We start from the raw sequence: 22734 nt of genomic DNA, 5'->3' as shown, positions 1-22734 counted from the left end.
AAAAATCATCAAATGGTGACAGAATAAAAGATGGAAAGTAATAAGCTGATGTAATGGCTAATTTTATTTGTCAACTTGAATGGGTTAACAGATGCCCAGACAGTTGAAAAATGTTATATCTGGATTCATCTCTCTGTGTTTCTGGCATTTGAATTAGTAGACTGAGTAAATCACACTGACGTGGACAGGAATAGTCCAATTCTCCGAGGGCCTAGGTAGAACGAAAAGGCAAAGGAAGGGTGAATTTTTGGTTTCAGTCCTTGAGTTGGAACATTCATATCGTCCATTGGTAGACTTGGAGCTCCTCACTCCTAACTGTGCTATCTTCCTCCCCACCAAGTCTTAGGCTGTGGGCCTTGAATTGGTAAAAAGTTATGGCCTGATGTACCTTCTTCCTCCATGTCTATGGAAAGGACACCAGAAGTTGTCCTTTCTACATACTCGGTTCTCCTACATAATAGAAGTTTATACTGGATTAGCAGTTGTTTTCTTCTAGATTTGTTTTTAAGTCATTGAAATACAGTGTCATAGTTGAAATAGCCAAGTTTATATTAAGTACTCTTTCTAAAAATATGCTCAGAATATGTTTAAAAAGTATGTAATAAGCTGTATGGAATCAATTGATACATGAATTTTACTTTTGTTAAACTTTCGTTGTGATATTTTAAATTTTGTTACTAGGTATCTGTGAGTCTTGTGCTCACTTTACAAAACAAGACCAAATAGTAAATATTGAAAGAAAGACAGAAAGAGAAAGAGTTTACATTTGTCTTAAGAACACTTCATTTTCAGAAAATCAGCTGGGTGCTGACTAAAGAATAACTATAATGCATTATGTTTGGAAAAGCTAGACAGAAATATGTCATCAAAAGGTCTGGTTTGTTGTTACAAGAATGGTGACTGTGCTAGTGATAAATCAAAAATATTATAAACTTCCCATAGAATATGCTATGGTGTTCACAAACACAAACTCATACTATAATTTAAACCCTTTCACTTTCAAAAAGGATTTAAAATAATTAGAGTTAGGGAAAATAGATAATTACTAAAGTCTCCCGTGTCTCCATTCTGTTCAATAAAACATAAAAGATTGATTTAAGAATTTTATTTTACTATGAAGTGCAAATTAGTATGTATTCCAAAAATAAGCTTTTATTAGAATATTTGCATTTTTTATTATAATATTTGCATTTTTTATTATAAATTGTTTCTGTTACAAATTCACAAGAGTATTAGGGTTCCTCAAGGTGAAGGTAGAACCTTGGCAGAATATTTTTAAATATATTTTTATGAAAATTCTTTCTCTATCTTCCTGTACTAGTTTATCTTCATATAGTATCATTTTCTTGAATCATATTTTAGACCATGATTAATGTTAAATAAAATACTTCCTAAATTTTTATTCAAGTATAACTAAAAATTAGTTCCCACATAAAAGAAAATACATTCTCTGTAAATCTTCAATTGATAAACTAAGGAAATATTTGAAATTATCAGATTTAATCTATCTGTAACTTCAGGGAATAAATTTATTTTAAGTTTTTCTTGTCATTTATGTAGTTGGTAAAATAAAGAATCAAAAATAAGCAGAGGAAACCAAACAACTGGGGTACTAATTTTTTTGTATGGAGATGTACCATGTAATAGGAGTAAATGTTGAGAACTGCCTTATACTCCTAAAATTTGGAGGAAGAAGGAGCTTTGTATTCATACGGCATAGTTATTTTCAATCAGAAGAGTACACCCAAGCATATAGGTAGTATTTTTTAACATATGTACATAATATCCTAGGAAGATTATGGTTTAATATATTTGGGAGAAGGCATCTAGTTAAGAATCACTAAATAAATCACATTTTCACATTTTATTGATTAAAAAAAGTTTAGAAAACAAATGGCACCTTGGTTGGTTGTCAGGGCTCTAACCTACATGTCTGACTCTGATTGCTGGATATCCATCTATGTCGAACATTCCTATGAATTTCCAACTATTTAAATGATTAAAATAATTTCATAACAAGTGTAAAGATATTCCCAATGAGCAGAAGTAGTGTTAATAAAACTCTTAACTTCTCTTTATTTTTATCGCAGTACTGGGGATTGGACCCAGAGACTCTACCACTGAACTGTGCCCCCAGAACTTATTTATTTTTCTAAGACAAGTTCTTGGGTCTCTCTACATTGCCCAGTGTTCAGGTTACTGGCCTTGAACTTGAGGGATCCTCCTGCCTTGGCCTCCCTAAGTAGCTTCAATTATAAGCATACACCATCACACTCACCTTCTAACATCATTTTTCTTTTTTAGCACTAGCTCATTTGGAAATTCTAAAGACTTTCCTTTCCTCTCTTTCTAATCCTGCATATATCTGATTTTATTGAAGATAATTAAATTTTCCCCAGAATTCTTCTATTTTCTCTATTTTTAGTTCCCTTTCTCCTTATCATCAAACTCTTTCCTCTTTGCCTCCTTCACTTCTTCTTCCTTTCTTTTCCCTTTTTATTTTCATCTTCCTCACCCTTTGTGATTTTTTTTTTTTAAATTTGCTTTTGTTTCATTGTTCTCCAAAGAAAAGCCAACAATCCTTTTCTTTTTGACAACGAATTGTTTCAGGAAAAACAGAATGTGGATGTAAGACTTCTGTCATCTATCTTTTTATGTTTATTTGCTTTTTACTTTTTTTGGGGGGGCGGGGGTACTGGAAATTGAACTCAGGGGCACTGGACTACTGAGCCACATTCCCAACCCTATTTTGCATTTTATTTGGAGACAGGGTCTCACTGAGTTGCTTAGTGCCTGGCTTTTGCTGAGGCTGGCTTTGAACTTGGGATCCTCCTGTGTCAGTCTCCTGAGTCACTGGGATTACAGGCATATACCACCATGCCCGGCTTGCTTTTTACTTTTTAAAGGCAGACTCAACAGCCTTTTCTGCTCTTTCTTGTCCTCTTTCATGCATACATTTTGGCATTTCAATTACCTGAAGCATCTAGAATACTTTAGATTTACAGATACCTGAATTATCCATGTTTTATCTAGTTGTCTACAATAATACATGAAGAAATACAGATTTATATTTTTGTATTTTAAACTAATATTAATATTTCCCATAGCTAAATAAATTTTTATTTTACTCTGAATATTATTGAACCAACCTGTGATTTATATTATATACACTTTATATACATATCTAGTAACCAAACTTTAGTGTTTCTCCTTGCTTTTCTTTTTCCTATAGCTTCATAAGCAAGCATAATCATTGACAGAATGTCAAATGTATGTATATATGGAAGTATATTATCAGGAAATGACAATTATTTTCATGTTACTGGTTTTTCTCATAAGCACTATTAACAGACAAATCTAATTTATGGACATGGGTTTGTTTATTATGATATTTTGATGGAATAGCTTTAAATACATTTGAGCCAGAAAAAGTCAGTGTTTAATAAATGGATTCAATGAGATGTCTTCTTGGGGTGGTTTCTCATTTCTAAGTATTTATTAGTAACAATTTAAAATTCCTAAATCCAGAATGACTCAGGACTTTACATGCATCTCCTTCATTTACAGGACTACTATAGCTAATATTACAAAAGATAAAAGTTCTAGTGTTCACTTATGCATGTCACAGTTTTTAAAAATAATTATATTTTTAAAAGCCATTTGGATCCTGTTAAAACTGAAACTAAAACTATAAAAATTGAAAAAGAAAAGAATATACCTATTGAACAATTTCTCTTACATGCCTTTAACTCCATCCAATTCAGAAAAAAAAAAATGTCCAAAGTTTCATCTAAAATATTACATTGTAAGGTAGAGAATAAGTAGAAGTTTAACAATGTTTCATGATTTTATTTTATTCCAAAACTTGTCTATGGTTGTCTTTAGTTTTTACTAATAAAACTGTATCATTTAAAAAAAGTATAAACAATAATCCAGAGGCAGAACAGAAGAATGTTCACTTCTTTTCCTGACTAGTTTTCAGTATAAACAGATTTTCCAAACAATCCAAAAGAACTCATCATTGACTAACTCCACTTCATTTGTTGAGAAGCATCATGGGTTAATGGCTCAACACACCACTCATGAAACACAAACCAGAAAGCACAATTTTAATCAGGCATCAAATGAAGTAGAAAACATCTTAATTTAAATGATGTATAACTTATTATCAAATTAGTTGCTAAAGTTTTAAAATTAATAAATTGTTGCACATTATATATCACAATTTTTATGAATAACAAATATGAGTGCAGAGAAAAATAGTTTTCTCTATTTTGCCTTCTTTTACCTTTTTCACAGAATAATAGAATCCAAGAGTTGGAGGAAGACCAGGAAGCATCTAACACAGTTTGCTCATTAGTGGAACTGCTTCCTCTGTCCTACTCCATCCATAGCCTGGACTCTTACTGTGGTAGATAGCATACCACTTCCTAGACACATTCATTCCCATATTCAATTCTACTATTTTCGCTAAAGTATTTTTACATTGGCCTGAAATGTACTTGAAATATTATATTCATTATCCCTATGTCTATTGTTTGAATTTAAAATAATAACGAATCCCTTGTTTTATTTGTTGAAGAAAAAGTATTTGTCCTTATTCAATTTCCTATATTTTTGTAATAACATAGCCCTTTCCTTCAAAAGTGTTTTATGACATAATGAATAGAACTTTTATCAGGTGGAATTCTCAACTGAGTAAAGTATTGCAGAATATCCATTTAATTTATGAGATAAAAGATACTGTTTTCACAATTTTGTACAGCATTAATGAAATTTAAAATTACATTTCTTGTGTCTATAATGACTACACACTACAATATATATGATGTATAGTGCATCACATTCTTGAATGACTTTTTATTGTCTGCATTTGTGAATTAGTAAAGCTAAAGCAAATGTACATATTTCCTTTGCCCACCCCCCCCTGTTGATAATTATGTCCACTCCACCTTTTTTATTATTTTACTGCATTTGTTTTTGTTCTTTGTTTTCAAAAGTTGTCTAGAGGATAGGCTAAAGTAAAACTGAATTTCTCATCAGCTTGATGAATAGTGCTCAGGGCAGGAGAAAAGCATGATTAAAATAGTGAATCAGATAGTGTGAAATACAATGTTATCTTAAATGTGGAAATAATGTTTATTTCCAAGTGTCCATAAAATGACACCAAATTTGAAATATGGATTAGTGTAGAAGAAAAAGATCAATAAACTTCAAAGAAATAGCAATAAAGTTTTGTTTTAAATTAAAATAATTTTCTCATACTAGACAAAGGGTCCAAAAATATGCAATGGAGAAAAGATAGCCTCTTCAACAAATGATGCTGGGAAAACTGGAAAACCATATGCAACAGAATGAAATTAAGCCCCTATCTCTCACGATGCACAAAACTCAACTCAAAATGGATCAAGGACCTCGGAATCAGACCAGAGACCCTGCATCTTATAGAAGAAAATGTAGGTCCAAATCTTCAACTTGTTGGCTCAGGATCAGACTTCCTTAACAGGACTCCCATAGCACAAGAAATAAAAGCAAGAATCAACAACTGGGATAGATTCAAACTAAAAAGCTTTCTCTCAACAAAGGAAACTATCAGAAATGTGAAGAGAGAGCCTACAGAGTGGGAGAATATCTTTGCCAACCATACCTCAGATAGAGCGCTAATTTCCAGAATATATAAAGAACTCAAAAAACTCTACACAAAGAATACAAATAATCCAATCAACCAATGGGCTAAGGAAATGAACAGACACTTCACAGAAGAAGTTGTACAAGCAATCAACAGATATATGAAAAAATGTTCAACATCTCTAGTAATAAGGGAAATGCAAATCAAAACTACCCTAAGATTTCATCTCACCCCAATTAGAATGGCGATTATCAAGAATACAAGCAACAATAGGTGTTGGCGAGGATGTGGTGAAAAAGGAACACTCATACATTGCTGGTGGGGTTGCAAATTAATGCAGCCACTCTGGAAAGCAGTATGGAGATTCCTCAGAAAGCTTGGAATGGAAACACCATTTGACCCAGCTATCTCACTCCTTGGCCTATGCCCAAAGGACTTAAAATCAGCATACTACAGAGATACAGCCACATCAATGTTCATTGCTGCTCAATTCACCATAACCAGATTGTGGAACCAACCTAGATACCCTTCAGTTGATGAATGGATAAAGAAACTGTGGCATATATATATACAATGGAATGTTACTCCGCAATGAAGAATGATAAAATTATGGCATTTGCAGGCAAATGGATGAAATTGGAGAATATCATGCTAAGTGAGATAAGCCAATCTCAAAAAACTAAAGGACAAATGATCTCGCTGATAAGCGGATGAGGACATATAATGGGAGGTGGGAGGGGTTAGAATTAGGGTTAGGGTTAGGTTTAGGGTTAGGGATAAGGAGTGTGGTAAGAATGAAGGAAAGAAGGACTGTATAGAGGGAAAAGAGGGGTGGGAGGGGTGGGGGGGAAGGGAAAAAAATAATGAATCAAACATCATTGCCCTATGTAAATGTATGATTACACAAATGGTATGCCTTGACTCCATGTACAAATAGAAAAACAACATGTATCCCATTTGTATACAATAATAATTAAAAAAAATATCAGTTTCATTATTTTTGAAAAATGAGAATTTTTTAACCATTCCCCAAGCAAGTAATGGGTAAAATAAGAATAAAACTCTAATTCTTGACTACATTAGAATTCTATTTATCCAAAAGTATAAAGTACAGAAAAAGTCCTATCAGATGTAATTATTAACCTTAAATGACTGATGATTAATCAAAAAATAATAATGCCCTAATAAAAGAATATTAAAAATTAAAAACAGGAAATTAGGAAGAGTAATAAAAAGCAAAGAGAAGCAAATTATAAAAAAAGAATAAAATTAATAAGTCCAGATTTATTTGTTGTTGTGGAAGGAGAAATACCATGAGATTAAATTAATCTTACTATATGAGAGATACTATGTCAATGCTACATGCATATGCACAAAATATTAGAATTCCTAAGTGTTTTGCTTATATGCATCTAATTTTATTCTCTGCAACTCCAAATGAGTTCTGGTATTTTGTGCTCATCTTCCTGCTTCAGAAAACTCAGTCTTGTCTTTTCCTAAAAATAATCAAAATTCAGTGACTTTAAAGATATATAAGTGGGGTTGCTTGCTAGAGTATGAACTTCAAGAGACTGAGAATCTTTATTTTGCATCAGAGTGTGGCACGGGGAAGATATGTAATTACTAAGTGCTTCAAGTTGAAAATTCAGAAGAATTCAAGATTGATTATCCAATCTTTTCACTACCAGAAACATGTTTTTCAGGTCTTAGTGTTCATCTGTCTCACTTTTATGCTGGCACATTCTGCAATGTAATCTAACTGTCTCTTTGGTTCTCCCACCACCCATTAGTAATTTGAACTGTAAACACATTTTGCTTATCCTGGTGGGATGTTTCATTTATATTCTATATTGGAAATTTGCATGATATCAGCTCCAAACCTCTTGTAAAATCATTAAGATAATCTCTCAGATATTGTACATGCTTTCTCTGGAGCAGAGATGAAATATTCAGTCAGCCAAATTGTGCTGGATCCACAGGGATTCATGGACCTTACTCAGGTCCATCTAGAGGAGCAGCACAGCAGTGAAGCCCACAAACTCTGCAGCCAGATTTACCTGCTTAGGGTATGTTTGGGGCAAGATATTTAGCTTATCTGGGTCTGTTTCCTCAACTTTGAAAGTGAGACAATATTGGCTCATACACCAAAAGGCTATGAAAGATTGAAAGCATTAATATATGTGAAGTGTTTATGCCATAGAAAAATTCTGTGGAAGTCCTAATTTCCTTTTCTAGTTACCTGTCCCAGCACTTCATATGGTCAGTGCTATTCATCATTGTGGAAATCTGCGTGGAGTTACTTCTAAAATAGTTTCTAATGCCACATGGATTTATAAATGAGTCTTTGGAATTAAAACCGACTGTAAAATGTACATGAAATCAAGTTTAAATTGTAAAGTAGTAAAGAGTAGAGCTTAATGGAGGGAAATCAGGCTTGTACCCTTCCTCACACAAAAAGAAGACTAAAAAATGGAAAATAAAAGAGAACATAAAACTACCATGATGAAAAGTGGCAAGACCAATTTAACGCTAATTGGTTTACTGTAAGAAAAATGGAAAATAAGCATCTGGTTCTTTATACAATTTAATCACAGAAAATTAATACAGTTTAGATATACCTTGAAGAAAACTAATATTAACTTTAGGATTATCACTATATAAAGTCTGTACAGGTATCAAATGTGATAACCTGGAACCACTAAACCACTGCGGTGTTATAATGACAAGTTAAAATAAGAGATGGATATCCAATCCCATTCACACGCCTATGGATAGAAAAAAGCAGTTTATGGACCAATATCGGGTAAACCAGAGAGAACCCAGAGGTGGGTATTGGGTATTAAACTAAAGTTAGAGTCAAAAAAACAATGAAAAGGAAGAATCTGGCTCTTAGTATAAATGTGTAAGTTAAAGAACATATGTTTGAGAATGTATGGGATACTGCCAACTTGTTGCTTTTCTCATTGCCTCTGGCCAGAGAGGAATACTTAGGAAATCAGAGAGTTATAATTTATTTTACTTCACTTGTTCTCTCACTGATATTGCTTCATGAACCCTGTAAGAACTGGGGGAAAAAAAGGTATCTCTTCCCTAGTGCCTTGAATGAGTTTCCCTGAGCTTGGAATGATCTTAGTGTCTCTTATTTTAACTCTTGCTTTAATCCTAGAGTTTTTTTCCTACCTCAGAACAGGGAGTAAGATAAGAAATAACTGTGGCTTGTTTCCAGTTTTCTATAACAGATAATTTTGATATTTAAATTCTTTCAGAGCATTTTAGAAAATGGACAGATTTCCTACTAATATTGTAAAAATACAAGAATCCAGAAACTTATGTCTGAATTATAATTCAGCAGAGAAAAGAAAACTTAATTCAATTTAAACAAAAATTTGATGGAAAATTTTAAATAAATTACAGGAAACAAAAATAAATAATACATTAAATGGATTATTCGTCATTAAATAGATGTGGTCCTAAAAATTCATACATAGCTATTTACTACAGTATTAGATGCCATATTAAAATATATCAATGATACAAACATTTAAAATATATAATATCAGTGTTTCTGATAAAAACATTAATTGCACATTCATTTCTAAAACCAAATATCCAATCAACCAACAAACAAACTTTAAAAGACTACAAAATCTAAACTTAGTAAAGGATATCATTTATTGAATAGCAAGCAACACTACTAGAAAAAGAAATACTGGAAGTAGCTCATTAAAGTCAGAATGCAATAGCAGTTTAGTACTTAGGACTTCTAGAAGTAAAGATCAATGAAGTGAGGTAAGCCATGATACTATGAGGTACAAATTTTGGAAAAAGGAAACTTATTTGCAGGTATATAATCACACACAAAAGTCAAGATAAAGTGAAAATTCCAAGAATAAAAAAGAAAAAATATATAGTGACCATATAGGATACAATTGTACAAAAACAACATTACTTTTCTGTAAAACTTTTCCAGAAGGTTTAACATTTCACCAACTACCTTTAGCTTCCAATTTACAGGGAAAATATTTCTTCTGCATTTTTCCATAATGGATAGCATCTTTCTCAACAGTCCCTGCACTGCTGAATAGATTTGACAGAGTGGGGTAGATACAGATGGTGAATTTTAACTTACTGTATTAGGGGAAAATCTCTAATGGAACATTTTTTTTACTTGAAACATAGTCCAGCAACAAGGTAAGTTATGTTAACAATGAGGTTCACATCACATTGATTATAATGCAAGCCAGTAAAAATTCTTACTGAACTGAGTCCTCATGTCTACATAAGTAGTAGAAGTTGTCCTAAAGATAGAAGCTGGAATAAACAACTTATACATGGTTATAAGGGATAGCTGCTCACATCTCATTTTGAGACTGTGAAAAGATGATATTTTTTGTTGAACTTAATAGGGAGAAATAATCAGGTAAATGCAGGAAATATTAAATCCTCAAACTTCTCCCCAGAAAGAACATGTTCACTTGGGATTGCCACATTAAACACAGAAATTCAATTCAAGGTAAAGGTGAAAAATAATCCTCAATGCAGAATATAGAAGAATGAAGAAAACAAAATGCGTTTTTGGCTGGCTAACTATCACTAACTGTGTGATGTTTTACAAAAGCTGAAGCATGCTTTGTCAGTCACTTTCCTCATCAAATTCCAAGTTTGGCATCTAGCCAATGAAATTAAATACATTTATAATGAAACCATAAAAAGACCAGGCTTAAAAAAAACTATTTAATAACAAAGGTGCCCTTATTCCATAAGCTTTTCGTAATCTTTAAATTGGAAGACATCAATTCATCAATCCCAGTCAGACATAAAAGTTTTAAGATCAAGTTACCATGTTTAGGGCAGGCTTAATGGTATATTAAGTGTGATAACCTTCACCTTCCCCTGGAACATTGTCATTAAACTTAAAAAAGAAGCCATTTATAATACCAAAATGCACATGTAGTACTAAGGGAGAGAATATGAATATAGAACAGTAGATTTGCCAGCCCTGACAAGGTTTCTTTTACAAACCTATCAGAAACTGATGACCATTTTTTGAGCAAAAGTAAGTTATGCTTTGAAGCCTCTGAACACTAAAGTAACACATTTTGATACATGAAAATATATGGAAACAATGTTTATGTTTTATTAAAGTTATCATAATTTAGTGTCTTTCTTTAAAACGGTATAGAAAAAAGGAAGCAGTAACTCCACAAGGTAGAAACATTGCATACGCTACCTCAATCTCAATAAAATATACAGAATAAGAAGTGATGCCAACTCTATCATTTCTTGTGTTGGCAAATTGTTTCTTCTCCTTTTGTACATCATCAGTGTGGTTAGAATTTTATAAATTTTATTGATCTCAAAGAAGCAACTTTGATTTAATTTTCTCTAGTTTTACTAGAGTACTGATTATTGTCTTTATTTTCTGAATGTAAGTGCCTTTGTTCATTGGTAACTTTTAAGAGTTTTTATATCCCAGCTTAAAGTATTTTGATTACATGCCATGGTATAGTTTTCTTTTAGTATGTTTGTGTATACATAATCTTAGCAAGGAGATAAATAAAATTTCTGCCTTAACTTCACTATTCACTTTTTTCTTTCTTTGGGTAAGCTGAAAAACTGATAACAGATTCTTTTGTTTAATTTACCTTTACCTTTTTCTTTTTACTTAATTTCATTTTATAATTATAAAAATGTTTACATAATTCCAAAAGACAAACTTATAAAACAAGATATTTTCAGAAAATTCTAAAATCTATCCATTTATCTTCCACTAAATTTCACTGTGTTCTTAGAATACATTTTCACTAGTTTTGAAAATATCTTTCCTATTGAAAATGTTAAGTAAATATCAGTATTTATTTGTGCACCCAAACCTAGCTCTCTTTTTAGATGAGAAGTTGAATACTTCTATAGTATTTTATGTTTTACTTACAACCCCACCCTGTTCACTGTTACGGAATAAGATATCCTATATTCTGCATAATTTCTTAGTGCAGATCTTGATTCAGTCTTCTAGTGATTGAAAAGTATTTGCTTTTGTTTATTGTTTGTATTTTGTGTGTTTTGGTCTTTTGATATTTCAAATAGTGCAAAAATGAATAATATGTTCCTATGAATTTTTATATTTATGCCAGTTTATTTTTTAGGACAGATTCCTACAAGTGATTGTTGCATAAAAGGGCAAACTTATATGTCATTTTCTCAATATTACCATAATCTTCTCCAGAGTGATTATACCATTTTTCATCACCAAACTCATCATAAGAGCATGCTGACAAATTTTTAAGTTTTTACCAGTCTTATCAGTGGAAAAATCACATCTCAGTTTTTCAAATGTACTTCTCTTTTGAATAAGTTTAAAGATATGCTCATATGAAGTGTCTGTGTGTGAGTGTGTGTGTGTGTGTATATAGAATCCTACTGGAAAGGGAAACTTCTCAAAGCTGTTGTAAAATAGTGCCACAAACTGAGATGGCATATACAGAGAAATATGTTGCATCACAGCTCTGGGACTATAAGTTTGAAATCAAGAGGCCAGCAGGGTTGGTTTCATCTGATGGCTTGGAGGGATAATCAGTTCTGTGCCTTTCTTCCAACCTTTGATGATAGCTACCAATCTTCTGTGTGCATTGACTTTTGGTTACATCACTCCAATCTCTGCCTCTGCCTTCACATGGTGGTCTTCTGTGTGTCACATGGCTTTCTCCTCTGTATGTGTGTCTTTGTTCAACTTTCCTCTAACTTTAAGGTATGTTGTAATTACATAAGGGCCCATTTCATTCAAGTATGACCTCAAGATAACAAAACTAATTATATCTGAAAATATATATTTTTTTAAGTCACATTCTGTGGTACTAGGTTTCAGACTTCAAAATATCTTTGGGTAGAGGTTTGAACTCAGTGCAACCCATAATATATAGGATTTGCAGAACTAGGTTTGTAATGTAAGACAGGGCATGCTGGTGCTCACCAACATTTGTTTCTTTCTCCCTTCCTCATTGCATGATTGGATTATATTTTACGAAAATTTTGTATCTGGGTAAATTATATAGTTTTTTTTTTTTTTTATCAATGGATCATAAAGGGAAACAATGTGTGTTAAGATTGGGTTGAGCAATTGAAGGTCCAGATATATCCTCCATGAATCTATCTCTTATTATATATCTCCCTTTTATTTTGTCTCCTTCTCTCTTGCTCTTTTCCTTCTAACTTCTACCTCTTCCACCTCTCTCTCTCTCCCCTGTTCCTTCTCTCTCTCTCAGTTGTCTAGACACTAAGTCAGTGAAGAACTTTTAAGAACTTTACTGGCCGAGATATTAGATAGAGCTAGTTCAAATTTTTAAATAGCTGTGCAAACAGCCTCTTTTCCTATTCTTACTTGCATTGTCATATTGAGTAAAAAATAATTTTATTATGTTAAGTCTACTAAATATGATGATTACTGAGCAATTAGAGGCAGGAAACTTTAAATGGATGCTGCAGGTGGGTGATGAAGAAATGTATATCCATGATTGGAAATATTGCACATGAAGATATGCAGCCACAAAATCCTGGGTAAAACTATTACCTGCAATAACTTGGAAAGCAAAACAGACTTATTTAGCCTGTGTCTACTTATTGGCACCTGGACACTTCCTTTGACAAGGTGTTACAAGAGAGATGAGATCAGAAAATAATTGGCCAGTTTGCAAGCAGAAATAAAAAGGGTTTTAAAAGCCAGTTGTTTTTATCCCACCAAGAAATAATGGATAGAAACAAAAAATAAGAAAAATTTGAGAAAATTATGTAATCAAACTGTGTGACTTAGTCTGAAGTCAAAGCCAGAGTAAGGACACACCTTTCCACTTGCTTTATGTGGGCCCCAGGGGCCCAGACACAGCTTAGCAAAAGTTGTGAGGCAATAAAGGAACAAAGTGCATTAAATTTAAAATCTACATCTGAAAAAGAGCTTGGGTGTGGTTACAGGCAAATGGAGCTGGCTGGGAACAAATAGAGGAAAACATAAAAGGTTTGAGAGAATGGTAATACCAAAGAAGCATTGCGTTTGGACTAAAAAATTCTGCCACTATTGAGAGAGACTTAAAAATAACACCCACACTAAATCCTCAGAGATGGTGAAGGAATTTGATCCTTAGTGATCTGGAAGACTTTTGGAAACATTTTGTGAATACTTAGAATGAATCTGTTGCAAGCTAAGGAGGTGAATTTTCCTATTTGTCATAGACCATAAGGAAATGCATTGTCTGTTAAGACGATTTAGACCTAGCCAATGAATAACTGTTGCAAATTTCTTCATCCCTTGCAGAAATAAGTCAGTTTTCCTTTTTTTTTTTTTTTTCCTGGAATTCCAAAAGTATATTGCAGAATTCAATTATCAACTACTTACCTGTATTAGCTTAAGTAATTAACTCTTTTCTTTATCTTCATCTTCATGCTTCTTCCTGGTTTTGTTTTATTTTATTTAAAAAAATTTTTAAGTCAACAAATCATGTATAAAGGAGCAATTCATAGACTGTGAAAAAACATTTGCAATACACATACTTGTTTACAAAATATACAAAGATGGAAAAATTCAACAATCGGCAAATAATACAACTAAAAATTAACAAAACATATAAACAGGTATTTCATTGAAGAGGAAAATTAAGTGGCAAAACGGCAAATAAGCATATGAAAAAATACCTAGTATTATTTGTTGTTAGAGAAGTTCTCATGAGGGACAACTAAGAGATTGCCTATGGTTAAAAAAAAAAAAAAAAATATATATATATATATATATATATATACATTTTTATTTGCAAAATAAAAAGTGTTAACAAACAATAAAATAAATCTGTTGGGGGCTGGGGTTGTGGCTCACTGGTAGAGTGCTTGCCTGGTATGTGTGATGTGTGAGGCACTGGAGTCAATCCTCAGCACCACATATAAATAAATAAATAAATAAAATAAAAGTCCATCAACAACTAAAAAAATATTTTTAAAAATTAATCTGTTGCTGTGTACCATATGATAAATGAGAAAGTGAACAATTGCAACAAAAGCACTCCAACAATCTTTCTGAGCCTGACTGCAGGACTATTCAACCTATTTTCCAAAATATTACATAATCAAACTTATCCTTGACCCAATTTTCCACTGACCTTCATGTCAGGTGTTTTCTTTTCTCAACAATATCAATAATTAATTTAAATGTAAATTATCTAGATATTGTAATTAAAGGTATAAATGTTCAACATGTGTACAAAGGAAATAATAGCTATATGCTCTATGCACATATCACCCTTTAAATTCAAAACATCAATAGGTTAAAATCAAAAGAAGAGGCAAATAAGCATGAAATCTGAAGTAGAGCTATTAATATAAAACAAATTTCAAGAAAAAGTATATTTAGAGATAAAGGGGAATATTTCATAACCATAATAGGGTAACTTCTTCAAAAAATATAACAATGCTAAATGTGTATGTACTAGTAATAAAATTTAAAATACATGAAATAAAAATTAATAAAACTAGAAAGACAAATCCACAATCATATATGGAGATTTTAAGTCCCCTCACTTTGCTGGATGGAATAATGATATAGAAGTCTTAACAATATTATCAGCCATTTTGACCTATTTGTTATTTATAGAGAACTGGACACAAAATTGACAAGTAGAAAATTAATAGGGATAGATTATTATGTCATAAAATAAACTTTGAGAAATTTTAAAAATTCGAAATTATGTAGACTCTTTCCTGCATGATTTATTACATTAGAAATCAATCACCTTAGGATATATAGAACCCCACCCCCACATCTCAACTACTTCAAAATTAAATAGCACACTTCTAAATATCTCCCAGATCAAAGAAGAAAGCACAAGAAAAGTAAATAAAAAGTGCTTTCAACTAAGTGATAATAAAAGCTTAAAATATTAGGATCTCTGGGATGAAATAGTACTCAGACGCACACTTATAACTTAAGTATTTGTGTCAGAAAGAAGCCAGATTAACAATCAAATTATTTTCAAATTAAGTAATAGGAAGGAAAAAATAAGAGAAGCAGAAATATGTGAAATAGAAAAGAAATAATATATATCTAAAAGTTGATAAAAATCTAAAAAGTCTAGTCAAGAATAAATATCAATGGAAAGGGCACAATCAAAACAACCCTACAGATGCTAAAAATGTATTAAGGTAATATTATAACTGAATAATTACAATTATATAACTTCCATAAATTGGTCTAGTTTAGCAGATAGAAGACCCCGCTCTATAAGATCTATGTGAGTGATATGTTTTTTTCCCACTCTTTCAGCTCCAATCTGTGGATGTCTTTGCCTATGAGATGGGTCTCTTGGAGACAGCATATTGTTGGGTCTTATTTTTTAATCCTCTTTTATTTATCTTCATGGTTTTTCCTATTTTAAAAGTTTGCCCTGAATGTGCCCTGAGTAATATTGCAATTGGCCTAAGCAAGTTTCTGGAAGGAAATATGATATTTAAATAATAAATAAATGATAAATTTCCTGTGACAATTGATATAAATTAAAGGTATGAATGTTCAACATGTGTACAATTGATTTCAGATTATAGTTCTTCATAACCCTTCTTGACTTTTCGTTTAAAGCATTTGAAGTGAATGCATGGGTGATTTATGTATATGTGTTGATGAACATTTATTATTTGAACAAGATTAGCATATTAGAAAATCTGCTAAAGAAAATTTGAAGTTATTCTATTTTCTTTTTAAAGTTGAATTTTCTTTAAAGTTGAATTTTTGAGCACAGAATCTTAGGCAGTCTCACTTATTTAAATGTGTGGTTTAGGCTTTCTCCTTTGTGTTTAAATCATAAAACATTAATATCATATTAGATATGGGCTGTTGTCATGACTTAGATTTTTTTTCATTTATGTACTTGAATATATATCTTGTGATAGTTACATGTAAAGAAAATGGAGCACCAAGGTCATATGGGTAGGGACTAAAACTCAGGGAGTTAAAAAAAAAAAAAACTATAGTAGGCTCAGAAATTAAATATTTAAGGAATTAAATATTCATAAATTAGTACTTGGGACATAGAGATGCTGTGAGTTCAATTGAGGAGGACATAACAACCAGAATATTGAGTCAAAAGTGAAAGCATTATTTCCAGAAATATTAAAACAAGTTGTAGGATAGAGTAAATTGTGTATTGGGCCAAAAAAAATTTTTTTTTCAACAGATTTCCTTAAAGGTATCTTTTAATGGACACAAAAAGTGTTCCCTAGGAACATGGTTGGATATACTATGCAGGGTTTCCCTATTTTAGGCAATAAAACTCTTGTTATGAAGTGTTTTCTAGCTTCCATGTTTCAAGTAAAGGACTTAGGAAAATGTCTATACAAATGGAAGCAGAAATTACAGGAAAGTCTGAGATGCTAGGAGTAACAATGACAGTCAACTTTAACATGTTCCCTTCCTGGTTTGTAGTTAATTAATCTGTTACCCCAAATATACATTCTGAATAATGCTTTCCATATATTAAGTTAATTGTTTCATGTTAGTTTTTTTTTCTGGCCACAGTATGGTTACATTCATTTTAACTGTACATTCTTTTTAAAAAATTTTTTTGTTCATTTTAATTAGTTGTACATGACAGTAGAATGCATTTATACATTTTGATAGATCATACATAAATGGAGTGTAATTTCTCATTCTTCTGATTGTACATGTTGTAGGATCACATCAGTCATGCAGTCATATATGTCCATGAGGTACTAATGTCTGTTTCACTCTACTATCCTTCCTACTCCCATGCCTCCTCCCCTCCCTTCACTCCTCTCTACCTAACATAAAGTAACTCTGTTCTTCCCTAGCGCCCCCTCTTAATGTGAATTAGCATTCGCATATCAGCTTTGGTTTTTTGGGTTTGGCTTATTTCACTTAGCATGATATTCTTCAACTCCATCCATTTATCCATTTACCAACAAAAGTCAGAATTTCATTCTTCTTTAAAGTTGAATAATATTCCATTTCTCCCTCTCTCTCTCTCTCTCTCTCTCTCTCTCTCTCTCTCTCTATATATATATATATATATATATGCATATATGATATATACAAATCACGTTTTCTTTATCCATTCATCTGTTGAAGAGCACCTAGTTTCGTTTCATACTTCAGTTTTTGTGAGTTGAGCTGCTCTAAACATTGATGTGGCTGTGTCTCTGCAGTATGCTGATTTTAAGTCCTTTGGGTATAAACCGAGGAGTGGAATAACTGGGTCAAATGGTGGTTCCATTCAAAGTTATCTGAGGAATCATACTGCTTTCCATAATGGTTGCACCAATTTGCATTCCCACCAGCAAGGTATGAGTGTACCTTTTTCCCCACATCCTCCACAACTTTTACTGTTGCTTGTATTCTTGATATTTGTCATTCTGATTGGAGTTAGATGAAATCCTAGAGTAGTTTTCATTTGCATTTCTCTAATTGCTAGAGATGTTGAATATTTTTTCATATATTTATTGATCAATTGTATATTCTTGTGTTTAAAATAAAGATGAACTGTGAGCAATAAGTCAAGAACTTTTTATAGTCATGCAATTTTTGCAAATATGAAAAATATGTCTCACACTTATGCAGATGTAGAACACAAAATACTGACAGTACCTTGGAGACAGTTACAAAGTTTGTGTTGGATGCATACTTATAATGTTCTAATATTAATTGCAATGCACACATCCAGATGTTGGCCTGTTGTTTATTTCTTCCATGGACATGGCTAGAAATCAAGAGATAGCTCATAATGTGAGGACAAGTGAACCGGAATGTGTCAGAAATGGTTTGAGAGAACATTTGACCAGACTTCTAACTCCAGTGATAATTATAAGTTTGCATAACAAGGAAGTGGTAAGAGATTTTCACTAAGATACCTAGAGTTCAAAATTTTACTAACGTCTTTGACATCCTAATTTGAAAAATTAGATTCCCCAGATATTCTTGGGTGTGGCCAAATATTTAAGGCTGTTTCAGTGAGTTTTTCTTTTATGATGATGCACATTTGTAAAAGCAATAATATGCTTTTTAACCTGAAGATAAATCTTTCTGCATCGTTATCAGAGTTTTCTCTACCTTGAACTTATAATGAAGTTTTCATGAAACATTCTATTAAATGACTGCTAGGAGAAGGAAGAATATTAACACAAAATTAACTAAGTCTCATGAACTACACTTGATATGGAACTTATTTAAAACTCACGCAGCTATTTGTCAGCAAGAATTGCCTGCCAAATTCTAATACACATACTCACTTGGCATTTTGTTTTCATTTCGTTTTTGTTGATAACTGGTCAGATACTTGCTGATTTAGGAGCTCAACTCTTTAAAAGTGTTATACCGCCATCTAGTGTTGGAAAATAAGAATTTCAGTATTTTAGTTTACAGATATTCCAATCCGTAGAATTTACTTGAAACTTTACAATTACATAAATTTCAATTTCGATAGCATGAGATATACAAAGAACTTTATCAATGCATAAAAGTGGCAATATTAACTTTGTGAAAGAAATCTAAATAAATTATAGAATATAGTGCCTAATATAACTGAAAATTTTTATATTTAATATTCAATAGGAATATATATTGAGACATGTTTAAGTTATAAAACAGGAAAATAATTTTTACTGCAACATATTAAGTATTATAACAATGAAAGGTTACCTATACTAAAACCATTCTTCACGGTTCACTTTTTGTTACTTCTATTTTAAAACACTTGATGAATTAAAATCCTTAATTGCATATTCAAAATTATCAATAATATGTAATTAATTTCTCATATTATCTTCCACATTATGTTTATGTTATTCATCCATTATTGTCAGCCCTTCTGCAATGATTAAATTTCAAGTTAAATTCAGATGTGTTTGTATTTTGATAGTTTTATCTGTATTACTTTAACTGTAATTTCTCATAATCTGACATCTGGATGTTGTTCTGTGTTATATTGTGATTTTATATTTTCTCAGCAATTAATAAGTTAAAAATTCTTGGGCATTTCCTGTTCACCAAGAGCTTTAACTTATAACCTTGGATAAGTAACATTGGACTAATTAAAAATATTTAGGCTTTTTAACTTTAAACAACTTTGCAGGCAATGTAGTCAATATTAAAAGTCATGTATTGACCAAGTAGAAAATATAAAAATCAATGTGCTATTTATAGCCAACATAATAGCTTTCTAAATAGTATTGCTCAAATAAATATATTGTTAAGGGATAAGGACACATCCTCATTTAATTAATACTTGATACTTAGTACAAATTAACAGCGACCAACATTTGCCAAATATCCAATTATTCCTAATTATTTTAAGCTCCATGGATCTAGATTTTGGTACAATAGCTAAAGGAGTCATGAAAAACCATCATCCCATGCTAATCATATTTTATAACAATGTCAGATTTTAATCACAATTGTATAAGGAGTAAGATCATCATACCTTAGAGATGAATGCAATATTCTGAATTTCTAAAATTCAATCTCCAATTATCTGACCCTTCTAAATACTTATACAGATTATGACAATGCTGACGTGTGACAAATGCCATCTATAAACTCGTTCTGTTTAGCTTATTTCTGAAATCCAGATTACCTACCAAGCTAAACTATTTTAGATTATATATGTGCCACTTGAACATATAATAGCCATTTCACAATGAGCATGTTCAAAACCAGGCTCAACTTCTTCCCTTGCAATCTGTCTTCCCTTTCTTACACTTCAGCTACTGGTAACTCACATCTTCCTGTTTTGTATTCCCCAAACCTTCGTGCTATCTTTCACTCTTCTTTTGAATATTAACCACTTATAATTAAAGAGGTATATAAACAATTTTAACTGAACTTTTAGAGCTACTAAACTTGCCTACTATTTCACAAGAACACACATTTCCAATTATTACTTTTACAAGTAGTTTGTACATACTGACCCTATACTAACTATATTCAAATATCTATTTATCTTAATGAAAGGAACTTATAAATATATTATATATATATGTATATATATGATATGTATCATTTCACCCTTATGAGATAAATTCCACATTCACAAATAGATAAAGTTTATCTTGTCTCCTTTAACCTGAAAAATAACTTCAGTGATCACCTGTAACAACTGCTAGTATGAAATTTACTTTAAACTCCCTATTTTTTATTTGAGCAGTTGACATAGAATTAGGTTGTAAAATTTAATGAACTACATTAGATAACAAATAAATTTTCTTTCCAACAAAATGTTATTAGTAGTGCTGGAATCCATTATTTAAAGTGGGTATGTCGAATTTATTGACGGTATCCAGTTTGCATTAGCATAATTTAAGTTTTAGAAATAAGAACACTTCCTTCACAAATTTGGCTGAATAAATATTTTTAAAGCATGCTGCTTAACTGAAGGAAGGACACTGATCAAGAGGCTGATTCTTAGAATGGTAGTTTAAAATAAATTCTAATGCTGCTGTGCTTCATTGACACTGAAAGTGACTTAATGATTTCCTTAAGGTCTTTAAAATGGAATAATCTTTTTTTTCTGATTGGTTTTAGATTAACTTGTATAAAAAGAATCTCTATAAAATGCTAAGATCTATAGAGTCTTCATACTAGTGCTTCTCCTTAAGCATTGAAAATTACTTGTAAAATACGTGAGTATAAACAACTAGATTTCTAAAGAAATGTTCCTAAATTAAGACTCTATTGAAGCTACTATACCTTTTTTTTTTAAGTTTTAAAGACTTACTCAAGGTATTTAACTGTAGACAATTCCCAACTTATGGCACTAAAAAAATCTACTTTACTATGATGTGAAAGTGATATGCATTCACTTAAAAAACACATTTCCAATTTTGAATTTGTACTTTTCCCAGTGTAGCAACATTCAGGATGTTTTCTCTCTCCAGCCTTCAACCCCATCTGACTACAGATGCCGGACAGTGTCACTGAACCACAGCTTCCCATTAGTCACGTACTCATGAGAATAAATGATTTCATTCTAAAGAATAATGTGTAGCTAAGTTACAATGTTTAGTAGATTAGGAGTATTAAATGAAATTTAGAGTTATAATACTTTGAATTTATGATGGAATTCCACATCATATGTTAAGTTGTATCTGTATTCCCAAACAACTGGGTATGAAAATTTGCATAGATTGCTTTCACATGACAATAATATGATAAAGGAGGATTCAATAAAGAATAGATCCTATGTATAATATGTCAAAATATAGTCTACCGTCATTTATAACTAATAAGAACAAATTAAAAATATGGTACTTGCAATAAAACCAACTAAAATCGAGAGAGAGAGAGAGAGAGAGAGAGAGAGAGAGAGAGAGAGAGAGAGAGAGAATAGTTTCTTTCTTCACCTATATTCTGAGCCAGTTGAGAGACAGAAGAATAAGGAAGTCTATATTGTATCATCTGATTAACAAACTAAGATTAGGATGGAAGTAATGACTCAGGAGTTCAGCAACAAAAGACGTCCAATTTAAAAATTTAAGAATTCCTTGCTTGAGTCTCAGTGAACAGTGGTCAATTATAGTCTAATTATAGTTTAGAGAAACAAGCAACCATGCAATGCTGCCAGGAGAGGGACAGGAGAGGGCAGTAGCATGGAAATGACTAGCACTGAGGTATAGCATAAAGGGAAGTTCTAGTGCTCCAGGTAGAGGGCCATTAACACACAAAAAATACAGCTGTGAAGACTGCTTAAGAACAAACATAACAAAATAGATGTGAGATCTGATTTATATAACAAGAATCAGAAATATTTATTGGAGACTTTGAGGAATACCTAAATGAGTGGAAGACAAGTCTTGGTAGCGCAGTGAAAGATTCTCTGTTGCTTTTAACCCATAGATCCAGGGAACTGCAATAAAATGTCCAACAAAATTCAGGAGAGGGGCATTTGAGAAGTTAATTCTAAAATTTACTTGGAAGAATAAAGGACCCAGAATAACTTTTGTTAGTCTTAAAAAGAAAGTATCAGAGAACTTGCCCAACACCTTATTAGGATTCATCTTTTTGATACCAAAATATAGAAAAATAAATTTAAATGAAAAGGCAATGAGTGACATAGAACAGAGAG

This window comes from Sciurus carolinensis, chromosome 8, assembly GCF_902686445.1.
Source record: "Sciurus carolinensis chromosome 8, mSciCar1.2, whole genome shotgun sequence".
Taxonomy (NCBI): domain Eukaryota; kingdom Metazoa; phylum Chordata; class Mammalia; order Rodentia; family Sciuridae; genus Sciurus; species Sciurus carolinensis.
The sequence above is the reverse complement of the archived record's forward strand: the minus strand, read 5'-3'. Positions refer to the sequence as shown.